The sequence below is a fragment of the Sphaeramia orbicularis genome, chromosome 20 (assembly GCF_902148855.1).
Source record: "Sphaeramia orbicularis chromosome 20, fSphaOr1.1, whole genome shotgun sequence".
NCBI classification, from domain to species: domain Eukaryota; kingdom Metazoa; phylum Chordata; class Actinopteri; order Kurtiformes; family Apogonidae; genus Sphaeramia; species Sphaeramia orbicularis.
Window position 1 is genome coordinate 3,531,878 of NC_043976.1, and position 25,163 is coordinate 3,557,040.

A 25,163-nucleotide genomic window follows, 5' to 3' on the forward strand; every position below is an offset into this window, starting at 1 on the left:
TGTGTTATGTCTTTCTTTTACTTTTTTTTCTGTTTTGGGGTATTCAGTCCCACTTATTATGTTTTACTTAGGCATGTCTGTCATCTGCTACTTACACAAAGCCACACATTGTTTCGATGTACCACGCTAACTGTCAATCTTACTAATGGGGGTACCTCTATTAAATGTGTTTCCTGGAAAGTCAAAGGATTCAATGGTCCAGTAAAAAGAGGGAAAGTACTTTAACATCTTAAACATCTCAAAACTGACACTGCATTATTACAAGAAACCCATCTAACCATAAAGGATCACCATAGCTTAAAAGGTGTCATGGGTCAGCCAAGTCTTCCACTCAAATTTTAGTAGTAAAACAAGAGGCACAGCTATTTTAATCCATTAAAAAAATAAAATTCCAGCCCCAAGAACTCATTACCAACCCCCTGGGATGGTTTGTAATAAGCACAGGTTCCATCAACAATATAGAAATTGCTCTTGTTAATGTGTACGCCCCCAATTGGGATGATGAAACATTTTTTTAAAAGATAATATCACTCCTTAACTTAAACACTCATTGTTTCATTTTGGGAGGTGATTTAAATTGTATAATAAATCCATCATTAGATGTAAACACATCAACCCTAATAAAATGGCAAAATCTATTATTTCATTTGTGAACCAAACTGGAGGGGCGGACCCATGGTGGCACCTTTATCCTAAACAGAGGCAATTCTCTTTCTATTCCCAAGGCCACAAAACATTCTCAAGAACTGATTATTTCTTTGATAATTATTTTCTTCCTATTGTTAAAAATATAGAATATTCTAGTATAGTGATTTCTGACCATGCTCATGTACTTCTTCACCTTTCACCTCCATCTTGGAAATTGAACCGTTTATTGCTAAATGATGGAACATTTTATGAGATCATCTCCAAGGCAATTGATGATTTTCATGTAAACAATGAATCAGACTGTATCTTGACACCTCTCCTGTGGGAAACCCTAAAGGTAGTAATTTGAGGAGAAATAATATTCTACTCAGCGAGACAGAATACACTGAGAAAGCTAAAAGCAGAACAGCTCTTGAAGAACATTAAAGAGGTTGAAAATAACTTAATGTCATCCAGTTCAGAAATGGAGAAGGAAAGACTAAAATCAACAGCAGGAGTGTAATTTAATGTTAACCTATGAGACTGAAAAACTTCTTAGGCTCACGTGATCTCCAGTATGAGCACAGTGAAAAGGCAGGGCGCTATTTGGCATCGAGTGAAAAACCAAATAACATTATGCCAAATTAAAGGTGTCAGGACATCTTTGGGCAAACGTACCTCCACTCCAACTATTAACAAAATCTTCACTATATTCTTCTCAAAGCCGTATTCATCAGAATTCCCAACTCAGGATGCAGACATGTCTTATTTTTTTGACAGCGTGACACTTCCATCCATTTCTAATAGGGAGTCTACTGAACTAGACAAATAATTAAACACTTCTGAGATAACCAATGCAATATCCCTAATGCATCACTAGGTGTGGACTCAAATGCAGCAAGACTCAGGATCAGTGGTCAAAAAAAAAAAGATTTATTTTACAAAAATTCAAAATCACCAAAAGGATAACAAAAGGAGAAAGCACAACGTGCTCTAAAAAAATGAACTAAAGAGAAGTACAACGTACTCTGTATAAACTAAAAAACCTGAGGAAGATAACAAGAGGTTCAAGATTCAAGGTTCAAGATACTTAACAATAGTTGGTCTTCACAAGATCACAGAAACAACACACTGACAAGAGACAAAGGGAGCGGGGAGAATATATAAGAGAGGCAGGGATCAAAAACAGGTGTGGACAATTACGAGGGGAACACCAGGTGCAGACAATGAAGGGAAAGGGAAGACAGAGACAAGACTGACAGAGTGCAGACTAAACAGGAAGGAGACTACTATCACCAAAATAAAACAGGAAAAGACAAAAACCCAAAACTAAATCAACATAAACGACGACGCATGACAGGTGGTTCATAATCCTCTTCTAGTCATTGTTTTGCTCCTGGACTCTTGAGGCCTACGCTCATTGTACTTTACAAGTAGAATATTTTTTGTTTGTTTTTTTTTTAGTTTTTTGGTGTGAAAAGTGTAAGGCCATTGCAGTAGCAGTACATTGTTTTGTAGAATGCTAACATATGTGTAATACTGAATAAACAGTGATGGCAAGTTATTGTGGACCAATATTTATGAAAACGCTGCAGATCAGGATTGTCGGACTCGGGAGAGGGGTGCCCTTTCTCGTTGGCTGAGGACCTGCCCCTCTAAATGTCTGTGCACGCCACTGTATACACACATTTTTTTTTTTGTTTTCCTGTTTGGCGTGCTATATTTACTTGTGTACTCTCTAATAATATTAATAACACTACATGTCCATGTATTGTGTGTAGGATGTAATTGTGAATTAACAGATTTGTCTACACTAGGCTAAAAAAATTCTTTGCTTTTATTATTTTCTTTCTTTCTTTCTTTCTTTCTTTCTTTCTTTTACCTTTTTTGTTCTGTGAGTACTTTGCTACTTTTTCATTACTATCATCAAGTATGTCATGTAGGACCAGGGGCGGGAGGCTGAGGGAATGGGAAGAATGGGACATGCTTAATGCTTCTGAAATGGAATATTCAAATGCTCACTGTAACTAAAATCTGCACCAAGAAATGAAAAACAAATATGTTAAAAAAAACACAAAACAAAACAAAAAACACACAACTACATACACAGGCATAAAAATATAACATAACGTACTGTGCACTAATAATCCTCCTCGGTCAAATATAGTGTAAGATTCTGTTGAAAGTTACTGGCCTATAATTTAGATTAGATTGTCTCTGTGTAAAACTTATTACATACATATTTATATTTGAAAGTACTCAGATGTTTTAAATGCACAAGGGAATTTCACCTTGAAAAATTAGGTCAAGGTCATCTATTTTCAATAGGCTTCTGCTCCATGCCAAGATGCATCCTCAGTATAAATTTGGTGCAGATATGTCAATGCATTCTTTAGATAATGCGATTATGTTATTGAATGGACAGACACACAGACAGACAACAAAACGATTACAATACCCCTTGGCCGAGGGGTAAAAACCAAATGGTCATAAAACCCACCCCTAACTAAAAGCCTGTCTAAACAAGAAGGTCTTCACTTGCTTTTTAAAAGGGTATTCCAAAGTCTTGGGGCCACAGCTTGGAATGCTTGATCCCCTCCACTCAAAGTGAATGCAAGGGATAACTAGTTGGCACTGACTCATGGATTTAAGAGTCTGTGGAGGGTTGAGCAATTTTAGCAGCGTGAAAATGTAGACAGGGGCTTGACCATTTAAAGCTTTAAAAGTAAGAACTAAAATTTTAAAATGTATCCTAAAAAGAACTGGGTGTAGTTCTGCTAAAATTGGTTTGATATGTGCTCTTTTACTGGTGTGGGTTAAAAGCCTTGCAGCAGAGTTCTGAACACCCTGAAGACATTGAAGATCTTTCTGGTTAAGGCAGATAAAAAGGCTGTTACAGTAGTCTAGTCAGGAGGAAATAAAAGTGTGAATAATCGTCTCTTGTCACGCTTTTGACACCAATGGTCTCAGCTTGGAGATGTTCCTCAGCTGGAAGAAGCATTTCCCAATTAGGTTTTTTTTTTTTTTTTTTGTGGGTCAAAAACAACACCCAGATTCCAAAGCCTCGACTGGATGGACAAGTCTAGGGAACTCAGGTTAAGTCTAACTAAGGAGATCTGATTTTCTGGAGCAATAATCATAGTCTCAGTCTTGTCTGAGTTTAGTTGCAGAAAGCTATCACTTAACCACTGTTTGATGCAAGTCAGAGAGCTGACTAAGGAGGACAGTTTATGTAACTCTGAGTCACTGAAGGAGCAGTACAGCTGGATATCATCCGCATGTAGAAGATGAAGGGCAGGAAAGCCACAGGCCCAGACAACATCTGCTCCAGGCTGCTCAGGGCATGTGCAGACCAACTCAGTGAGGTGGTTCTGTGCCTGTTCAACCTGAGCCTCTGTCTGGAGAGAGTCCCAGCCCTGTAGAAGACCTCCTGTGTGGTTGCGGTTCCAAAAAAAGCCCACCCCAGTGAACCGAACCACTACAGATTCATCACCTTGACCTCCCACCACGTAAAGACCATGGAGAGGATTGTCCTCCACCACCTCTGCTCCCAGGTGAGCTCTGCGCTGGACCCTCTGCAATTCACCTACCTGTCCAAGCATCAGGGTTGATGATGCTGTCATCTACCTGCTGCACCGTGTCCTTTCTGACCTGGAGTCCCCCGGGAGCACTGTGAGAGTCATGTTTTTTGACTTCTCCAGTGCTTTCAACACCTTCCAACCATCGCTATTGCAGGGGAAGATGGAAGAGGCAGGCATGGACAAACATCTGGCTGCATGGACCACCGACTACCTCACTGACAGACCACAGTATGTGAGACTACATAACTGTGTGTCAGATGTGGTAGTCTGCAGCACGGGGGCCCCCCAGGGGATGGTGCTCTCACTGTTCCTGTCCACAGTTTACATATCTGACTTCACACACAACTTCACTCACTGTCACCTGCAGAAGTTCTCTGACACCACCATCATTGGCTACATGTGTGTCTGAAGGGAACAAAGAGGAATATAGGGGGGTCATCACACACTTCATGGACTGGTGTGAGGGGAACCACTTGCTCCTGAACACTGATAGTGGATTCTATTAAGTACCTGAGTGTTCACCTAAACAATAAACAGGACTGGACAGACAACCGGTGACAAAGGGCAGCCCTGCTGGAGTCCCACATGCACCTGGAACAGGTCTGACTTACTGCCGGCAATGCGAACCAGGCTCCTGCTTCGGTCATACAAGAACCGGACTGCCGTCAGCAGAGGGCCCCGGACGCCATACTTCCGAAGCACCCCCCACAGGATACCATGAGGGACACGGTTGAACGCCTTCTCCACATCCACAAAACACATGTGGACTGGTTCTGTTCATAAGTTTTATGGACAGAATTTCTAGGCGCAGCCAGGGGCCGGAGGGGGTCCAGTCTGGGGACCACAGGATTTCATCTCTGCTTTTTGTAGATGACGTTGTCCTGTTGGCCTCATCGAACCTGGACCTTCAGCGTGCCCTGGGGCAGTTTGCAGCTGAGTGTGAAGCGAGTGGGATGAGTATCAGCACCTCCAAATCTGAGGCCATGGTTCTCAACTGGAAAAAGGTGGTCTGCCCTCTCCGGGTCGGTGAGGAGTCTTTGCCCCAAGTGGAGGAGTTCAAGTATCTTGGGGTCTTGTTCACGAGTGAGGGAAGGATGGAGTAAGGATGGTGATTGACAGACAGATGGGTGCAGTGTCTGCAGTGATGCAGTCACTGTACCGGTGAGTTGTGGTAAAGAAGGAGCTGAGCCGAGAGGCGAAGCTCTCGATTTACCGGTCAATCTACGTTCCTACCCTCCCCTATGGTCATGAGCTTTGGGTCATGACCGAAAGGACAAGATCCCGGAGACAAATGAGTTTCCTCCGCAGGGTGGCTAGGCGCACCCTTAGGGATAGGGTGTGGAGCTTAGCCACCAGGGAGGACCTTAGAGTAGAACCGCTGCTCCTCCACATCAAGAGGGGCCAGCTGAGGTGGCTCGGGCATCTGTTTCGGATGCCTCCTGGACTCCTCCCTGGGGAGGTGTTCTGGGCATGTCCCGCCGGGAGGAGGCCTCGGGGAAGACCTTGGACACGTTGGAGAGACTATGTCTCTCGGCTGGCCTGGGAACGCCTCGGGGTCCCCCCGGAAGAGCTGGAGGAGGAGTCGGTGGAGAGGGAAGTCTGGGCATCCCTGCTTAGACTGTTACCCCCGCGACCCGGCCCCGGATAAAGTGGAAGATAATGGATGGATGGACAGACAACACAGACACCCTGTTTAGGGGCCAAAGTCACCTCCACCAGCTGAGGAGACTGAGGTCCTTCAGAGTGAACAGGGCTCTGCTCCGGACTTTCTGTGACGCTGTGGTGGCCTCTGCAGTACACTTTGCCATCGTGTGCACTGCATGAAAAACCAGATTATCGACCCCGTAAACGCCCGCCAACTTCAAAGATTCCCGGTAATTATCGTGAGTTTACAGAAAAGTTCAGCTGTGCCGGAAACTGCCGCAAACGGAGCCAACCGGGGAGGAGGAGCGGGGCGGGTGTGGGGGTGAGCGGGTGCGGGGGTTAACAGCTCGCAGAGGTGTGAACGACCCTCATTTACATTTGAATGTCACTGGTGCCTGCCATGTCTGGCAACAGAGACACACATTGGATGTTTTTTTCTTTTTTTTTTTCTTTTTATAGCATCCCATTGGATGTTACCACAAAGGACAGCTCACATGTGATTGGTCATCTGTGCAGCATTATAATATGCCCCACCCATTAAAAATATTATTATTGTTATTATTATGTTTATTATTCAGATATTTATTTACATATTTATTTATTGTTGCAAGGTAATAATTCACATACTGAAAACATCACCACCAATATCAATTAAGAAAGAACACGACTGCCAAGATCATGTTAAAAAATAAAGACAAGCTTTAATAAAATGTAGAATGCAAAAAGCACACTTACATATTTAAGAAAACAGTGCCAACACTTTCAAATTAAACACACTTAGAATGTCCACAGTCAGTTCAGTCAGATGTGCTGTCCTCACAACATGTGACTGTGCAGCTACAGCCACAAACAACAACACAGTACAGTCCAAACAAGGCTTTCTGTTCTGAGCTGGAGCTTCTCCTTTACTTGACGTTTTCATTAACGTTTTTGTAACTGCAACATATAAAATACATCCAACTTAAATTACTAACAGACAGTTATTATTACAGTTATTATTAATTACTCTACACACGTAATGCACTCACATCACTAGCTTGAATATCATAAACGTTAGCTTCATTACACGTTCACAGAACAGTTTCAATCAACCAACATCTAGAACCTAATGTTGTTTTCGGATATATACACTTACAAAGAAGAAAATTTTCCAAGGCACACAGTAGTAGAGCACACTTAGCGAACATGAGTTTTTCTGAACTTTAACTGCAGAGAAAAGAACGAACGGAAATATACGGCAAAGATCATCTCTAGCAAAAGAGCGCTCACTCTGTATACAACCTGAGTGCACAGAGAACACAAAGATCCTTAAGGAGAAGACATCTCACTCCTATCAATTCTTAAGCCAACTGCATTTTAACAGATTTTAACTGATTTATCTATTATCAACTTATTGTAACTTATGAAAGTAATTTATACAACGTATGAAATAAGTTTGATCTTTGACCTAAAAACATCACATCAGACAAGTGTTGGTGCCATCTTCTCTGAGGGTGGTCCAGTCCAGTCTTCTGTGGTGGTAGAACATATGTTGGTTCTGCTGTAGTGTCTGTGGTGGTAGAACACGTGTTGGTTCTGCTGTAGTGTCTGTGGTGGTAGAACATGTGTTGGTTCTGCTGTAGTGTCTGTAGTGGTAGAACATATGTTGGTTCTGCTGTAGTGTCTGTGGTGGTAGAACATGTGTTGGTTCTGCTGTAGTGTCTGTGGTGGTAGAACATGTGTTGGTTCTGCTCTAGTGTCTGTGGTGGTAGAACATATGCTGGTTCTGCTTTAGTGTCTGTGGTGGTAGAACATGTGTTGGTTCTGCTGTAGTGTCTGTGGTGGTAGAACATGTGTTGGTTCTGCTGTAGTGTCTGTGGTGGTAGAACATATGTTGGTTCTGCTGTAGTGTCTGTGGTGGTAGAACATATGTTGGTTCTGCTGTAGTGTCTGTGGTGGTAGAACATGTGTTGGTTCTGCTGTAGTGTCTGTGGTGGTAGAACATGTGTTGGTTCTGCTGTAGTGTCTGTGGTGGTAGAACATGTGTTGGTTCTGTTGTAGTGTCTGTGGTGGTAGAACATGTGTTGGTTCTGCTGTAGTGTCTGTGGTGGTAGAACATGTGTTGGTTCTGCTGTAGTGTCTGTGGTGGTAGAACATGTGTTGGTTCTGCTGTAGTGTCTGTGGTGGTAGAACATGTGTTGGTTCTGCTGTAGTGTCTGTGGTGGTAGAACATGTGTTGGTTCTGTTGTAGTGTCTGTGGTGGTAGAACATGTGTTGGTTCTGCTGTAGTGTGTGTGGTGGTAGAACATGTGTTGGTTCTGCTGTAGTGTCTGTGGTGGTAGAACATGTGTTGGTTCTGCTGTAGTGTGTGTGGTGGTAGAACATGTGTTGGTTCTGCTGTAGTGTCTGTGGTGGTAGAACATGTGTTGGTTCTGCTGTAGTGTCTGTGGTGGTAGAACATATGCTGGTTCTGCTGTAGTGTCTGTGGTGGTAGAACATATGTTGGTTCTGCTGTAGTGTCTGTGGTGGTAGAACATGTGTTGGTTCTGCTGTAGTGTCTGTGGTGGTAGAACATGTGTTGGTTCTGCTGTAGTGTCTGTGGTGGTAGAACATGTGTTGGTTCTGCTGTAGTGTTTGTGGTGGTAGAACATGTGTTGGTTCTGCTGTAGTGTGTGTTAGAGTGCAGCTCAAAGGTTAGAGCTCCAGACTCTGGAAGGATGGAGGCCTTACAGTCCACCCAGATGTCCCATCAGCAGTGCCATCTTCTTCATCAGACGTCATATCCATTGTGATCCCCTCCATAAATCTCCTCCTTGTTGTCCAGTTCCTCCTCTTTTGCCTCCAGCTGCTGTCCAGACAGAAGTACCATCAGTGCTGCACTGTGAGGCTAACAGTAGTAGAATGTGGTGTTTGTGTCAGATTCAGATTAAACAGATTCTTCTAAATCTTCCCGTCTTTCTTCTCTGCTGTGGGCTGAAATGTTCATGTCTTCTGCCTGGACTGTTAGATCTGGTCGGCTGTATGTGCAGTTCCATTGGACTGTTTCTTTATGTCTTACAGGCCACTGGAATTAAAATATACAAGTTAGGAAGAGTAAAAAAATAGATGCATAGGATTAGAACAATAGAGAAACAAAACACAACAAACTATTAAAGTTACTTAATCAACAGGACTCCGCTTTCTACTCCATTCCAGCCTGGACCTTCAGCTGGAGCTGCCATTAAATGAGCAGTCACTGCTTCACTGTGGGTGAGCTCAGTCTGAAAACCAAATAGAAATAGTTCAGAAAAAGCAGACATTAAAGGCATACATTTACTTCTATAGAGCAGAATGGATCCAAACTCGTTAAAATCTTACCCTTGCTCTGGTTCATACCATCTGTTGTTTCCTTCACTGTTTTGCAGACGGCGCACACCTTCCTAAAAAAATACAAGACTAAGTCACTTTGAGGAACAAACACCTCCAGGTTCAAGCAGGTCAATGTGACACATTCATGACTTTAATCAGTTCCACAAGTCAAACCACACTATCATACACTGTGCAGTTAACTAAGAAAGTCACACTAAGATAAAATTCCCACCTAAATAGCACACATGTAATAATTAATTGAATATATACTTACCACAATTTTTGGATTGTGCTCCAGCCTTTTTCTGGTTCTGGTCCACAGTCTGGTGGCTCATCCAGTGTCTGCCTGGTTCAAGTCAGTGAGTTGTTGTGTCACCTCCACTGTAAACTGCTGTGTCATGTACGACTCCATTTGCATTTGTATACCTCACAGCAGGACCATTTACATACGAAAACCTCACATAGCCCAAGGGGCTGGGGAGGGGTTATTGCCAAGGCTCTCTAACCAGAGGGGGGGGATTCACGGCAATTCCCGGCAGTTAGAGAGAATTTTCTGTGGTGACTTCAAATTCCCACCAGTAGGCGTTAATTTCAAGTTCCACCGCAATTTACAGGGACGTTAACTGACGAAAACCCCACTTTTCATGCAGTGGTGCTGGGGAGCAGCAGTATGAACAGAGACAGGAAGAGACTCAATAAACTGATAAGGAGAGCCAGCTCTGTCTTAGGCTCCTTGATGGACTCCATCGAGGAGGTGGCAGACTGAAGGATGTCGGCAAAGCTGACATCCATCATGAATAACCCCTCCCACCCCCTGCATCACACTGTAAAGACTCTGAGTAACTCCTTCAGCACTACACTTTTACATTCCCAGTGCAAGAAGGAGCAATTCTGCAGGCCATTCCTCCCCACAGTCATCAGACTTTATAACAGTTCTCAGTAAATCCCCCCACCCCACCCCATATCACACCATATGCATGTGCAACCACAATGTAAATATGCAAATACTATTTAAATTTTACATTTTTAAAATTCTAATTCTCTATTTATATAAATACTTATATGAATACCAAATTTCTTGTTTTCTTTTTTGTTTCATTTCTCACTTGTTTGTAGTTTTTACCCCTCAGTCAACTTCTGGTCAAAGGGGTATTGTAATCATTTTGTTGTCTGTTGGTCTGTCCATCCATCCATTCATTCAATGACATAATCACATTATCTGAAGAATGCATTGAGATGTCTGCACCAAATTTATTCTGTGGATGGATCTTGGTGGATGGAGCAGAGGCCTATTGAAAAGAGTTGACCTTGACCTACTTTTTCCAAGGTCAAATGGCCTTGTCCCTTGTGCAGTTTGAGTACTTTCAAATATAAATATATATGCATTAAGTTTAACACAAAGACAATCTAATCTAAATTATAGGGCAGTAATCTATCTATCTATCTGAACTGTATGTTCACTACAGTCAGCTGCCATCATAATGTCACTGGAAACTTGGATCAAGGCAGTTTTTGGGCTGTGATGGATCCAGAGTTATTTTTTAAGTGCTGGTTGTGTAAAAGGCTAAGTACAAAGGCAGAACCCAAAAGCAAGACCACGAATGACCAATAAGGTTTAGTGTTTTTATTAAACACTTTCACAGGGAAAATGACACTACACAGAGAATATTTGACTTCTGTGGAGCCTCCGGTTCCGGGGATAAACGTCTGGGCTGCGGGTGGAATCGACAGACGACCAACTTGGCCGAGCCGGGAAAACCCCCACGGAATCCCCACTAGGGACAGACAGAGGGTGGTCAAAAAACAAGCCAGGTCATACACGGAAAGACAGTCATACAAGCAACGGTACATGGGGGACAGGCTAACTCACGATAGTAATCCAGGCGGAGGTCGAAACACAGGTGATCGTTGGAGGCTGAGGTAATAAAGGGAGAAGGCAGATACAGAGTCGGGTAAACGAACCAGGTCGGGAACAGGCAGGCAGGATAGGAACAGGCTGAATCGGTGGTCGAGGGACGAAAACAGGTCAAACACGGCAGACAAACGAACAGGATCCAAGAAACGCTGGTTAGTGAACACAAACGAGTTGTAGAGCACAAACTGGCAACTAAACAGGGGAAGACTGAGGGTTTAAATACACAGGAGGGCGGGAAGACAATGAGACACAGGTGGAGATAATCAGGGAGGAGTCAGATAATCAGGGAAAAGGTGAACACGGTCAGGGAGAGGAAGTAAAGACAACAGACAAGACACATGAGGGAAACTTAACAAAATAAAACAGGAAATGACAAACAAAACAGAAAAGACAAAGTCCAAACGCCGACATGACAGGTTGAACAACTGCATGTTTAAAAAAGTTTGGAACCACACCAGTTGAAAGTGAAAGCTTTATCAGATTCACAACAGAGGTGAAGACCGTTTTAAGCAGCTTGGTGAGGAGGACAACAGTAGGAGATGAAGAGAGTTTCATTTTGTGCAGCAGAGCAGTGATGTCATGAAGGGTCACAGGGTTAAACAATGACCAATTACAAAGTGAGCACAATATGATGATGATGATGATGTCTGTGATTTTATCCACAAAGAAACTAAGGAATTCATTGCTGTCTGTTTTACAGTATACTGGAATTTGCAATGACTATTAAAAGTCTGGATAAAGACATCAGGATGATCAGTTCCCATTAGGATGTGTGGCTCAAACAAAGCAGGGCAACAATCAGCAATGTCCTGATTAATAATGTGCCTTTGAAGTCTTATATTCAATGGAGGAGGACTTACAGGGAAACTGACATTAAAAAGCACACGGCAATGATCACTGACATAAACGTCCTCCACATACACATTCCCAACATCAAGGCTGAGTGAGAAAACAAGATCCAACGTATGGCCCTTAATGTGTGTGGGCCCAGAGACAGGTTGGATGAAGTTAAAAGAGACAGTGATTAATAAAAAATTCTGCAGCTGTGTTACATGTGACATCATCAACATGAATGTTGAAAATCTATTCCAGTTTAATAATGGAGGATCAGAAGTCTGTAAAATCAATAAGAAATGTCCCATAAGAGCCAGGAGAAAGATATATTAAAACATAATAACAAGTGTTAGATGTCCTGACTTTTATCATCTGAGACTCAAAGGAGGAAAAGGCCTCAGTTTACCAGTCTGCAAAGGTGGTTGTCACGATGCACAACAGCAAGTCCTCCACCATGGCATTCCACATGAGGGGTCCCAATAACAGCGCAGCCAGGGGAACAGAGCTCTTTTAAGTGGAAAAACTCCTTATCCCTCTGCCACGTTTCAACCAGAAACATAAAATCCATGTTCTCACACTTAAAAAGTTCAGTAATGCCATCCAGATTAGCAGTGACAGATCACCTGGAGCTGACTGGGGTGGGACTGGCGACAAACACCTGTTGCGATGAGAGTTTACTCTAGTGGAGAGGGAGTGTGTTACGACCCGTCTAGGGGTAATTAGGCTGCAACATAAAGTGCACTTCCTACCTGCTCCCACTCCCAAGGAAGACCTTGCGGAACTTTCTTTCAAGTGAAGTAGCAGATTTATTTATCACAGGGTGAGCGACACCAAACAGTAAACAAAAAACAATCTGAAATCCCCGAACTTCCCTTCACATAAATTAAATAAAGAAACGAAAAAACATAAATTTAACCTGATCACCAAATGAAATAAACAGAAGAAAACAATATCTGCAAAAAAAAAACAAACAAAAAAATACAGGCTTCTCACCCTTACGTAACTGCTACAGTGACAAAAAAAAAAAAGTGACAATTTACAAAGTGAATCTATTTACAAATATATTCAGGATAGTCACTGGCATACCGAACTACAGTAATGCTTTGCTGCACAGAGTTAAATACACAACACCTGGTCAGGTCAAACCAAAAGAAATCACAGATCACAACTCTCAACACAGCACAACTCACAGAAGTGTTCATCAGAACAGGGAATAGGAAGAAACCACACGCAGGCAGCTGTCAAGCGCTGTTGAAATAGATGGCACAGTCATCTACAGCCAATCAGCTTCCTGTCCATCAGTTTGGGTGGACCAATGAGTGAACGCCACCTGCGTACAGATGTGCATGCACCCACACATGCCCCCTCCGCTCACATACACTGACAGACAGAGGACAGACAAACAGAGGGCAGATTTGCAACAGAATACACAATACAGACAACACCATACATAGACAATCACAACCTATGGTCGTAACACACTGGGATGTCTGGGTGTGATAATGATGATGATGTCTGTTTGTAAGGTGAATAGGGATATGCTGACCAGTGGAGAGATCATTCCACAAAGAGGAGCTGGTGTGAGTGAGGGATGTCACTGTCTATGGTGTGGGCCTGGGAGAGGAGGACATCAATTGGGCTGGTGTTTATTTTCATGACAGGCTATAAGGGAAGAGACTCTAGGCATGGTAACCTGCAGGGGGAGCTGGTGAAGGGAACAGCGATGTGAGCTGTGACCTGTGGCATCGCCGCAGAAGACGAGAGAGAGCATATTCATACAGGCGTGGATGTTGATGTTGTGGTCAGGACCATAGACATATATACGTACATATGTCCATGGTCAGGACAGTGTGGTGGATATTTTGTGCCAAAATCTTCCTGCCTAGTCTAGAGGGGTGGACACCATCGGGTTTGTAAAATGAGGAATGGTTCCAGAATTAATTAAAATTGCCAATAAAACTGAAACCAGTCAGGGAACAGGCGGGCTGGAGCCAGATGTTTAGGCTGAGGAGCCTGCTGAAACGCCCCACACCACAAGCAAAAGAGAGCAGGGGCTCCCAAGATAAAAACAGACTTCCTGCATCCTTTTAGTCTATCAAAAAGTTTTTAAAAATGTACCTTTGTCATCTCGGACTGTTGGAGAGAAGTATCATTGAAGCCGACATGGATGATGACTAGGATAATGATAGACGGCAGTGAGACCAGCAGCTCTAGCAGTTTTTGGAGGATGGTGCACCCTCCAGGGGGTTACTCCATGGGACCGCCAGAGTGATGGCAAACCACCTCCTGTAGAGGATGGCTAGAGAATCAGAGACCTGGAATAGAAGGTTTCACTGGAGGACCAGTGTCATAATTGTTGCCGATAACCAGCTCAGAGGCAGCCAGGATGTCAGCAGGGGCCGGTTCCTGGACTGAGCAAGGTGAGATGGGAGGTGTAGTGCCAAATTCTACTCCCTGCCAAAAACTGCTCCCCATTCATAAGTCAGCCATGAAGAGGACAATGTTGCTGTTATGTTTTTTGTCTGTTTAATATTAAAGAATGTGCCAACTGTAAGGTATATAAAACTTTCAAAAGTTAAATCTTAGACACACAACACACAAAATAGATAACAATAAAAACAGATACTAAAACTGTATCTTCCACGGCTGGGGATGCAGTTTTCGGCAGGGAGCAGAATTCGGCACCAGGTACTGCTGAAAACTGCATCCCCCACTGAAATGAGCTTGCGAAGTTAAAGGAGTAAAATAACTTTAGCAGCTCACATTTGGAGCTATTCTGGTGTGGCTGGGTGAATTTGGTGCACATTGCCCTCTTCATGGCTGACTTAGGAAGAGGAGCTGTTTTCGGCAGCTGCTGCCCGATGCAGTTTTCGGCAGGGAGTAGAATTCGGCACAACAGGTGGCACACTGGCCACAGTGGGGGGATGACGGGGTGGAGCATCCTCCACTGACAGGACACCAGAGTGGTTTGATGTGCTGGTTCTCAGTGGTAATGAAACTTTGCTCACATTCTTTTTGCGACCACGGCCACGTATCACCACATCAGACCAGGGTGTTGAACAGGAGGGACGAGGACAGACAGAGGAAGAGTCCCATAACACCGGATCATCGGAGGGGGCTATGGACTTCTCCGTACTCTTCAGAAAGAGGCTGGACAGTAAGGGGAGGTGGCTGGAGACACTAGAGAGTTGTGCGTCTTTCTTTGCTAGTTCTGCGGAGAGCCACTGGATGTCCTCCTTGAGATCAGCAATTTTCTTGTAATACTTTTTTTGTAGGCTTTTGTTGGCTTGGATGAGCGGGCTGTCTGTTGCAGTGGTGTTTATTGGTATTCATACAGTACCTATTAGTTGTTGCATTTCTATTTGGTAACACACTTGCTCCATTAAGTTCTGATGAAGCAGTGTTTCTCCCTCATCTGTAGATGAATGAATGGGTGGAGCCTTGTTATTACCTCTGCCAGGAGGTATTGTGATCACTTTGCTTTGTGTGTTTGTTTGCATGTTTGTTTGTTAGCAACTTTATGGGCAAACTCTTCCACCCATCTTTCCCAAATTGTCCCCACAGATAGGCCTAGGCCCTGGGACCAACCCATTAAATTTTGGGCCAAGTAGGCCAAAGTTCAAGGTCACAGTAAGGTCACAAAATCTACAATTTTCCTATCTCTCATCATTGAGCAATTTTCAAAAATTCATAAAAAATTCTAAACGACTCTGATTAGCCTCCAATTTGATCCACCCATAGCTTAGAACAATATCTTGTATCTGGCACAAAATTATCCACATCCACTGTGGAATGTGGACTCTGTGGACATTTACATTTAACATTGAAAATCCCATTTACGACACATTTTTCATTAGAACTCAACAAATATTGATTGGAATTGAATATAATTTGACAAACACATGACTGGTACCAAGATTCAACTTTTTCTGCTGTATGGAACAACCTTGAAAATGTTTAATTTAAAAAGAAATAGTCGATCCACACATGCACACCGTTCGTGGTGCTTGGCAGAGGTTTGCGTTCTCTGAACACTTGTTTTAACATGTAAAACAGGTTAGAGCACTGCTCTGTGTGGGTTGGGCTGGGTGGCTTGCAGTCTTTATAAGTCCAGGTGGGGATAATTAGAGCCAGTTGACCTGAATCCAATAAGAGGATGGCTGTTAGGTGTGTGGCAGTTTAGATGTGGTGGAGCTGTTGGTGTGACCCCTGCTGTCTGCTTTGTGTTGAAAAGTTTCAGACTGAGGTGCCAGGCTGCTGTTTTACCTCCAGGAAAACAGTCCATCCATATTGCTTGGCCTATGTGGGGAGCCTGTGTCCTACCTGGGTGATCAGCTGGATTATTTCACTTTTCCATTGGACAGCCAATGTACTGTCCCTCTGAGTGTTCAAACTATATGAACTGCATCCAGGACTTTGTTTTAACCCACTGTTACACTGAACACTGTCTAACTTAACTGGACAAAAATTGTTACTCGGACCAACTGACATTGCATTGTTTGTTTTATCTTTTCCTAGGCAGGAGGACGAGCTGTAGGGAGTACGTGTGGGATTTATCTGCATGTGGGGTAGGCCCATGGTGGTGGTCACATTTGATAATTTTGTAGTGTATATTGTGTTTTTTTGCTCATGAGGTGCTCACATGTTGGTGTATAACAAAAGACTGTGATAGAATCTCTCCACAGTAAGAACCCTGCCTAGTTCTTATTTGAGTGTATTTTATCTTGTGTCTATTTTAAAAACAATCATTTTAACCTTGAATTAATAATTGTCGAATAAAGGTAATTAGTCTTTTTTTTTTTTAATAATCTTTTTATTAGGACACATTTTAAGTATACATATCCTCTCAGCACATGTCCAATTTTCCAGTTTTCTGAAAACCAACAAACAACAACAACTTAAACTAAGAAAGAAAAAAAAGAGAAAAGTAGTACCCACCCCAACCCATATTGGTCCACATTCACTTAATTATGAGTGTTATAGCTGTTCTGTACTGTTCTGTTCTGTTTTCTATAGATGTTTTATCAACGTAAGAGAGGAAAGGCTTTGATGTAATGTAAAATTTCTCAGTTGATCCTCTGAGAGAAAATTTGATCCTTTCCAGTTTCAAGAAAGACATTATGCCCATTATCCAGGTGTGTTCTGCTGGACGTTTAGGTGACTTCCAAAGTAGGAGGATACATCTACATGCAATCAAAGAAGCAAAGGTTAACACATTTAGTTTCTGTGTGGTGAATTTAGGATAATTCAGGGGGACTCCAAAGATGGCAATAAGTGGGCTGGGTGTTATATCAGTGTCTAGAACTGTAGACATAATCTTAAAAAAATTCTTCCAGAAACCTGACAACCTTGAGCAGGACCAAAAGGTATGGGCAAGGTGGGACAGGACAGAGGCACATCTATTACATGCTTCATCAGTACCAGCAAAATATGTTGCCAATTTAGCTTTGCATAAGTGCATCTTATGTAGCACCTTAAATTGTATTAGGTTGAGACGGGCACAGGATGAGGAGTGGTTGACTTGTAATTTAGCTTTATCCCACCAATCATCTTGAAACTGGACTTCCAGCTCAGCCTCCCACTCCTGCTTAGTTTTGTCAAGTGGAGAATGTAAGTATATATTTTACTGGTTTACTGAGTTACTGGTTTGTCTAAAATATTTGTCACGTTATCGTCAGGCAAATATGGAAATGTAGTGCAAAGTTCCTTAACAAAAAGACTGCAGAAAAAATGGTTTTGGGGGAGATCACAGTTGCTTGATACACTTTTGAAATCTGCAAATGTACCACTCAGGAATAGTTCTCTGAATGATTTAATACCTTTGTCCTTCCAGAGTATGAATGCAGAGTCAAGTTTGGAGGGCAAAAAGTAATGGTTATTACATAACGGTTTGAGAAGAGTAAAATCATATAATTTGAAATGTTTACAAAATTGTGTCCATATCTTCAAAGCTGACAAGACCACTGGGTTGCTGGCATATTTTCTTGTTGGGATAGGTAAGGGAGAGCATGTCAAAGCTCCAAGTGAAGTTGTATGACAAGAAAGAGACTCCATTTTACACCAATCTAACTCCACCTCGTATTGCCAGCTGAGTAATTTGTGTATTTGCTACCCAGTAATAAAAAATAAAAATAGGTAGCCTCAATGCTCCCTCCTACCTTGCCGCTTGCAGAGCACTTTTCCGTATTCTTGCAACCTTTCCTGCCCACAAAAATGAAAATGTAATTTTATCAATTTGTTTAAAGAATGTTTTTGTTAGGAAGAGTGGAAGACATTGAAAAAGAAACAAAACCTTGGCAAAATGTTTTTTTTTTATGCATTTTTATGGTTTGCGCTCTGCTAGCTAATGACAGTGGCAATCTGGACCATTTTTGTAGATCTACTTTAACCTTGATTAATAACTTATCAAAGTTTTGTGTATGCAGCTCCTGAAATGAATGAGCAATAGTAACCCCCAGGTAGCTAAAGCTATCTGAGGAGAGATGGAAGGGTATCTGCACATCTGTAAGCTGCTTCGCTAAAGACTTGATTACGAAATTGATTTTGTACCCTGAAAAACTACCAAAATCATCCAAAACCTGAATTATTTTATTGGCACAGCTGACTGGGTTTGTAATATAAAGTAAAGGGGTAATTTGTCTTTAACTATTGTTTCTTTATTTCTTAGGAATTCCTATCATTTTAATTTCATTATATATCAATAAATGATAAATTGTTAAAAACTTCATGCATGTCTCCTGCTTTTCCTTGAACCAATGAATTTGTTTTGTGCCGGCACAGCCAAGTGCTGTCACTGTGGATCACACATGGTTTCAGTAATCACCATAATTCTGAGCCATTTTTCAGAGTCCATTAAGGTCCAGCTGCTGTTCTAAACCTGGAGCTCAGACTTCCTGTGTGTAGCTCCGCCCCTCTGCATCTGTCCGTCTCTCTCTCTCTCCTCCACACAGAGGACGAGCAGCCGAAGCAACCGGAGGTAAGTCTGAGACTCAGATGATAAATGATACTCAATAACTACTGATTAATAAATACCAATAACTGGTTACTTACAACTAATGAGTTAGCTTATAACAAATGATTAAAAACTCATACCTAATGAGTAATACCTAATAACTGAAAACTAATCACCAATAACTGATCAATAATGAGTATTATTTAAACATTTTCCAATGTAGGAACTTAATGATACAGTGAATATATTGGTAGGAGGATGCTGTGGCTGGAACTGCCAGGCAGGAGGTCTAGACCAGACCAGATTTATGGATGTAGTAAAAGAGGACATGAAGGTAGTTGGTGTGAGAGAAGAGGATACAGAGGATAGAGTTAAACAGAGGAAGATTTGCTGTGGCGACCCCCGAAGGGAACAGCCGAAAAGAAAAGAAGAACGGTACAGATATGACACAAACTACTCAACAACCTGCTGACAGTACACAGGAGTGTCAGGACTGAAGCAGATAAACAGGGTTAACAATTACCTACAACTAGCACATTCATTAACAGAGTTAACTAACACTAACTCAACAATCCATTCATCATCTTCATCTTCTGTTAGGACTTTTCTGATCACCTCCATCACAGGCTGCATTTGTTGACATTATTGGTATTTGATTAAAATAAACACATTAATAGGAGGATGTCATGTGATCAAACAGATCCTCTGAACTGATGTCACCTGTCATTACCTGTGATTGGATTCAATGTGGTATCACTGTAAACATGTTATAATGACATAGGAGTTTAGGAGTTCTAATAGACAGTAAACTGTCATGGAAAGCCCACGTCAGACACATAAAAACAAAAATCTCCAGAAGCCTTTCAATCATAAATAAAGTGAAGACATACCTTGATGAAAATGCACTCCGTACTTTCTACTGTTGCTTGGTCCTCTCATACTTCACATATTGTATTGAAGTGTGGGGAAACGGCTACCAATGCACCTTTAATCCATTAGTCATATTACAGAAACCATTAGTACGGATCTTACATAAGGTTGGACTTCTAGAACACACTCATAATCTCTTGATTCAGTCAAAACTATTAAAAATCCATGATCTTGTAAAATATTATACACCAATTATCTTATTTAAAGCATTCAACAAATTACTACCACGTAATATACAAAAAAACTTCACAATTCAGGAAAGTACTCAAAATTTGAGAGGTTTTGGAGATTTCGCATTACCCAAATTTGGAACCACTCGTAAACGCTTTTGTGTGTCTGTATGTAGAGTGAAACTGTGGAACAGTCTGGACATCCAACACAAGCAACGGCAAAATATCCACTGATTTAAACTGTTCTACGAAAATAGGGTCTGTTCCCAGTATATAGATGGAGGGTCTGAAAACTGATGTTCCATAAATACTCTGTCTTAAATGTTCATGTGTGTTTGTTGTTCCTCATGTAGTTGGTCTGTGTTGTCCATTACCTTCTGCTATTGTTCTGACCATTGCTGGGATGTGCTGCCCTTTAGCATTAGTGCTGTTATAGTTTTCTGTTTTTTTCTTACCATTGTTGGTCTGTAATTATTGCTGTTCTTTACCACTTGTGGTATTGCAGTTTCTTGTTTTTAAAATTGTTGGTATGTAATTATCATCATGTAAGTTGACAGTTAACTGTTACGTGTGGTAACAATGTACTTTGTTTCTATTTTTTTTCCACACACATTTTGGTTATGCAGTGTATATGCTGTCAGATGAGTTCATTCTAATTTGGTATAGGCCTATTTTGTTCATTGTTCTGACCTAAAGTCAAAGGACAGGAGTGAGTATTTAAAATATTATTATGTTAAGTTATTTGATGATGAGAATGGGGGTGGGATTAAATAAGTTTTTCTTCTTCCCACTCCTTTTCGAGTATAGATGAATGATTTTTTTTTTTTTTTTAATTTCGAATTTGCATGTATTCTGTAAATGCCCGAAATAAACAAACAAATGAAATGAAACAGAATGGATGTAGTCATAGGACCTACAGCCATCTCAATAAGAATATGTATACTTCAGTGGCTCCTAGTGGTGGACAAGTGAACAGCAGAGATGAACCCACCCACTGACATCATCAGACAGCTAGTTTTCAGATGAATGCCCCCCCTGCTGGTGATAAAGTGAAAAACAATGTAGTTTTCTGATCAATCCAAGTGATTAACACATTAACTACAGTAGCCTATCATGTATGACCTGAGGTATAAATAAAACAAAGCACACTTATATTGTTTCCAGCCGACATTAGACTTTAATCATTCATCGAAATTTGAGAGTAGTTTGTGTTTGTTTTTCAAATTTATATTTGTGCGTTTTGCTGCAGTTTACTAGCCTCTTAAGGCTGGTTTCCCCAGTATCTAACTCTAACCTGGCACTGGGGATGGCCACAGGTCCATCTGTTTCGCCATGGCAACACTACACAACGCTTGTTCAGATATTCGCATTTTATACATTCACATAACAAACAACACAGAACACATGTCAAACAACAAGCCCTTAAATGTGTAAACCAGTGTAACAGTGTGAGACCAGCATATGTTAAGAATAATTTAAGCAAACACACCACTGAAACAAAATCTGTAGTGCTAAGCTAACATCGCTAAACTAACAGTGGATCCAACAGTACAAGTGTTATTTCTTTACTGATAAAACTCACTGAATGAGACAAAGAAGAACAAATACAAAGGTCACATTATGAAGAGATGATGATGAATGTTGTCGTATCTTTGCTGTTTTCTGATCATAACTTGGTTTTATATGAATGAAAATTCTACTATTCATGCTAATCCACTGGTTTGTGTTACACTGAAATGATTCTGATTGGACACAAATGGACCAGGGTTTAAGTTTGTTATGTGAAGCAGTATGCACACAACATGTTTGTATGAAAGGTAATCTGTACGTAACACAGAATTGTGTTGTTGTGTTGTTGTACTGTTGTGTTGTTTATTCCAGACTTCACTGGTCTCTCTGTGCATCTTGTGATTTATTTTTTATCATTGTTGTTGTGATTTGATACTTCTATGAATTGTAAAATTTTTATCCGGATCTTTTTGCTCCTTTGGCGTCTCGTTGTGCATCATCACAGTGACACATGTAGTCAGGGCTGCTGCGAACCATTTAGATGCCCTAAGCACAGTTGCTTTAAGGTCATCTGGTTCTTCATCTTGGCTCTGTGCTCCTCCTTGCACATATTTTAGCACTGACCCTGCATATTTTTAATAAATACAAAGAAAGGGGATTAGCACAGGAAGAGACTCCAACGTTAAGATTTTTTTTTTTAAATATATATATATATATATAATAGAGTTTAAACATTTAAAACTGGAGTCATGTAGCACTCCAACCCTTTACACCACAGCACTTTTTGATCTTTAAACATGGACTTCTGAAAGCACTATATGCTACTATTTAAATGGAAAGCTGCATTTTGTTGTAGAGGACGGTTTGAGCAGGAATGCAGTTGAGTCTAATCTATTTAGATTTTACATAATGTAAAGTAAATCATATTACAATTAGCACAATTATTGGTTTGGGATACATACTGTATTCCATCATAACTTCATTCTAAATCTATTCTGAAATAAAAATATAGAGAAGTCAGCCTAAGCAAAGATTACATATCAGTGTTAAAAAATATTTGACCAATGAATGTTTAATGCTAACAAGTTGCTCTCAGAACTTCATTGTTTTTTAAATTTCAGTTCCACCTGCAGATGTCACTCTTGCCACAGTATCCGCAGAGCAATCGTGAGCATTCCATCTCTTACTTCATCATTTCATGTTTATTAACATGTAGCCTTCACACTGCATTGTTGAAAGTTCACAAAATGTGTTCTCAAATAAGGGCCACTGTGTTCGGTAAACTTTGCTCAATCAATTCCTGATGAAACACTGATGGCTTCATCACTGCAAGGCAGCCTATGTTCGGTCTGAAGCAGAGAAAACAGCTAACTTTATGCCCATCTTATGTAGCCCCCACCCACGACAATCACGGACTGCTACCCTCCCCCAACCCCCCAGCTCTGACAGGTTGTTTCCAGTGACTTTCTTGTATCAAGGGCCCAACATGTTTTTAATGTGCTTGCTATACTGCTGTCACCTGCTTAGCTAGCTGCTAGCTGTAGCTTGGTCTTTGTATGTCAATGATAAGATAGCCTACATTGAAATAATACATTTTTCAAGCAAATGGTTCTGATTGTAAAGTGAGATTGTATCTATGTAACCGGTGGTGTCGGACTCTGCGTTGTGTACTTTTTCTTTTAATGACGAGACCCGCACGTATATCCTTGGAGGCAGTCTCCGTTTATTATTCTGACAAAATGATAAAACATAACGACCTCCGGTCAGCATTCCCCATGTAAAACACTCCTGCACAAACCAAATAATAAAGAAATATGTTTAAATACATCATAAGTCCCTAATACAGCCTAAACTAGCTGGTTCATGTAAAAAAAAAATTAAATTAACAAAGGTTAAACCAAAAACTTCTATGAACTACATGGCTGCTTACCTCTCCCACAGAAAACTCAAGTTATAGTGCGCAGCGTCACACTGTAAACCGTTCGCTGGGGAACATACCAAAACCAAAAGTTCCACACACACTGATCCGGAGGCCCACAATGTCAGGTAGCAACAAAAAGAAACTGAAATAAAATGAACAGATTTTGTGTAATTATAACAATACACAATATAATATACATACCCACACTGCTGCTAAATAGTTGACCCTGTTACATCTATAACATACACAATACTTAGTTAAAATTAAAATCTCGATTATAATTACCATGGCTTTGATTTTTTTTTTTTTTTCATTAAGGTATTTTGGTGCCCCCCAGGTTTCTGGTGCCCTACGCATGTTGCGTATTGTGCATAATGGTAGCGGCGGCTCTACATGAAATGAATCTTATCTGTGAATCTTCAGCACCTTTGTCTACAAGTGGTCCTGGTCCTGGATCAGATGTAGGTGAGGTCTGAATAAATGTCGACCTCAAACAGGGCGTGTTGAGCTTTCGTTTGATTTTAGCTGCTTTTAAAGCTAAACAGGATTTGATAAGACATCCACATGTTCCATGGATGTTTTTATTGGTTTTGTCATGGTTTATTTAACATCCTCCATTTACAGATTTATGTGTCCCTGTAAAGCACAAAAGTGAACTGTGTTATATGTGTTGTTACTCATTGTTTAACCCTGGTCACATCTGCAGATGTCCATGTGTCTTCAGAGCAGTGGCGGCTGCTCGTCTTTCAGACAGGGGAAGCTCATTGTCGGCTTACATAAAAAAAATTGTCAAGTTATTTAAACATAAATTCGGCCCTCCGTTCCTTTTTAAGAAAATGGTCAGTGACCATTATTATTATTATTATTATTATTATTATTATTATTATTATTATTATTATCGTACCAAGTAGGCGTCTTTTCCAGGGACTGGACCAGTGTCCTCTCAATGTCCAGCAGAGCTGGGCTGCTTAGACAGCCTTGGCCCAGTGTGTTGTGGGTGTCAGACTTCAGCCTTTTTAAACTACAGATGCTCCTTTCACTCCGACCTAGCCGACAGTATGATTGATTGAACTATCTACAAAACGATATTAAACTCAAACAAGAAATGATTAAATATGGAACTGAGACAAGAAAACGTTAAAATTATGTTAAATTGAAACAAGGAAGTCCAATGAGTGTGTTTTATTTACGGTGCAAGAAATGAACGAGTAATTTCCTAGTGGTTTCTGTGATTTCACAGCAGTATGTGCGACGGTATTAAACTGAACTGTGTCAGTGAAGGAGCAGATCTGAAAACAGCTGTCAATCAAACGGGATTCAGCCTTTCCACTGATCCTCCAATCAGCATTTCGGATTCTGGCGTCCAGCCTGGCCGAGCTCCGCCCACAGCGCCGTTCACCCCCAGAGACGCCTGGCATCCAGGGGCAGGACAACATCGTGGCATTTATCCAATTACCGTCCAGTTTTGAGGCAATGAAAAAAACTGTTCCACTCAGTCCCATTGAAGCCCAGAGACGCCCGGCGTCTACGGACAAATGCACTGAGCAGAGATGGAGGAGAAAACAGCGCAACGGGAATGGAGGAGAAGTGAACAACATCGCGTTTGTTGATTTGTGATAAAGCTGATTCTGAACGAACTCGTCTGTGAGATGAACGTGTTCTAACACATTTGTAGTCAATGAAATGTCAACACAACCGAACATATTTAACCATTTAATTTTCGTAATTTTAGGGGAAGCCGGGCTTCCACTGC

The 25,163-nt window shown here is 41.3% G+C and overlaps 1 protein-coding gene across 11 annotated transcripts in view; it reads left to right on the plus strand.

The window, feature by feature from the left end:
- arhgap28 (Rho GTPase activating protein 28) overlaps positions 1-25,163 on the plus strand; it is a 54,830-nt gene that overhangs the window by 518 nt on the left and 29,149 nt on the right. For 6 of the 11 annotated variants that reach the window (XM_030123263.1, XM_030123264.1, XM_030123256.1 and 3 more), the window contains exons 1-2: positions 15,990-16,496; positions 18,879-18,904. The gene's annotated coding sequence lies outside the window, so the exon portion shown is untranslated. Of the gene's footprint in view, positions 1-15,989; positions 16,497-18,878; positions 18,905-22,610; positions 22,657-23,509; positions 23,536-23,728; positions 23,876-25,163 lie in introns of those variants that run through there. The other 5 variants (XM_030123259.1, XM_030123258.1, XM_030123262.1 and 2 more) reach the window with 5 other exon arrangements.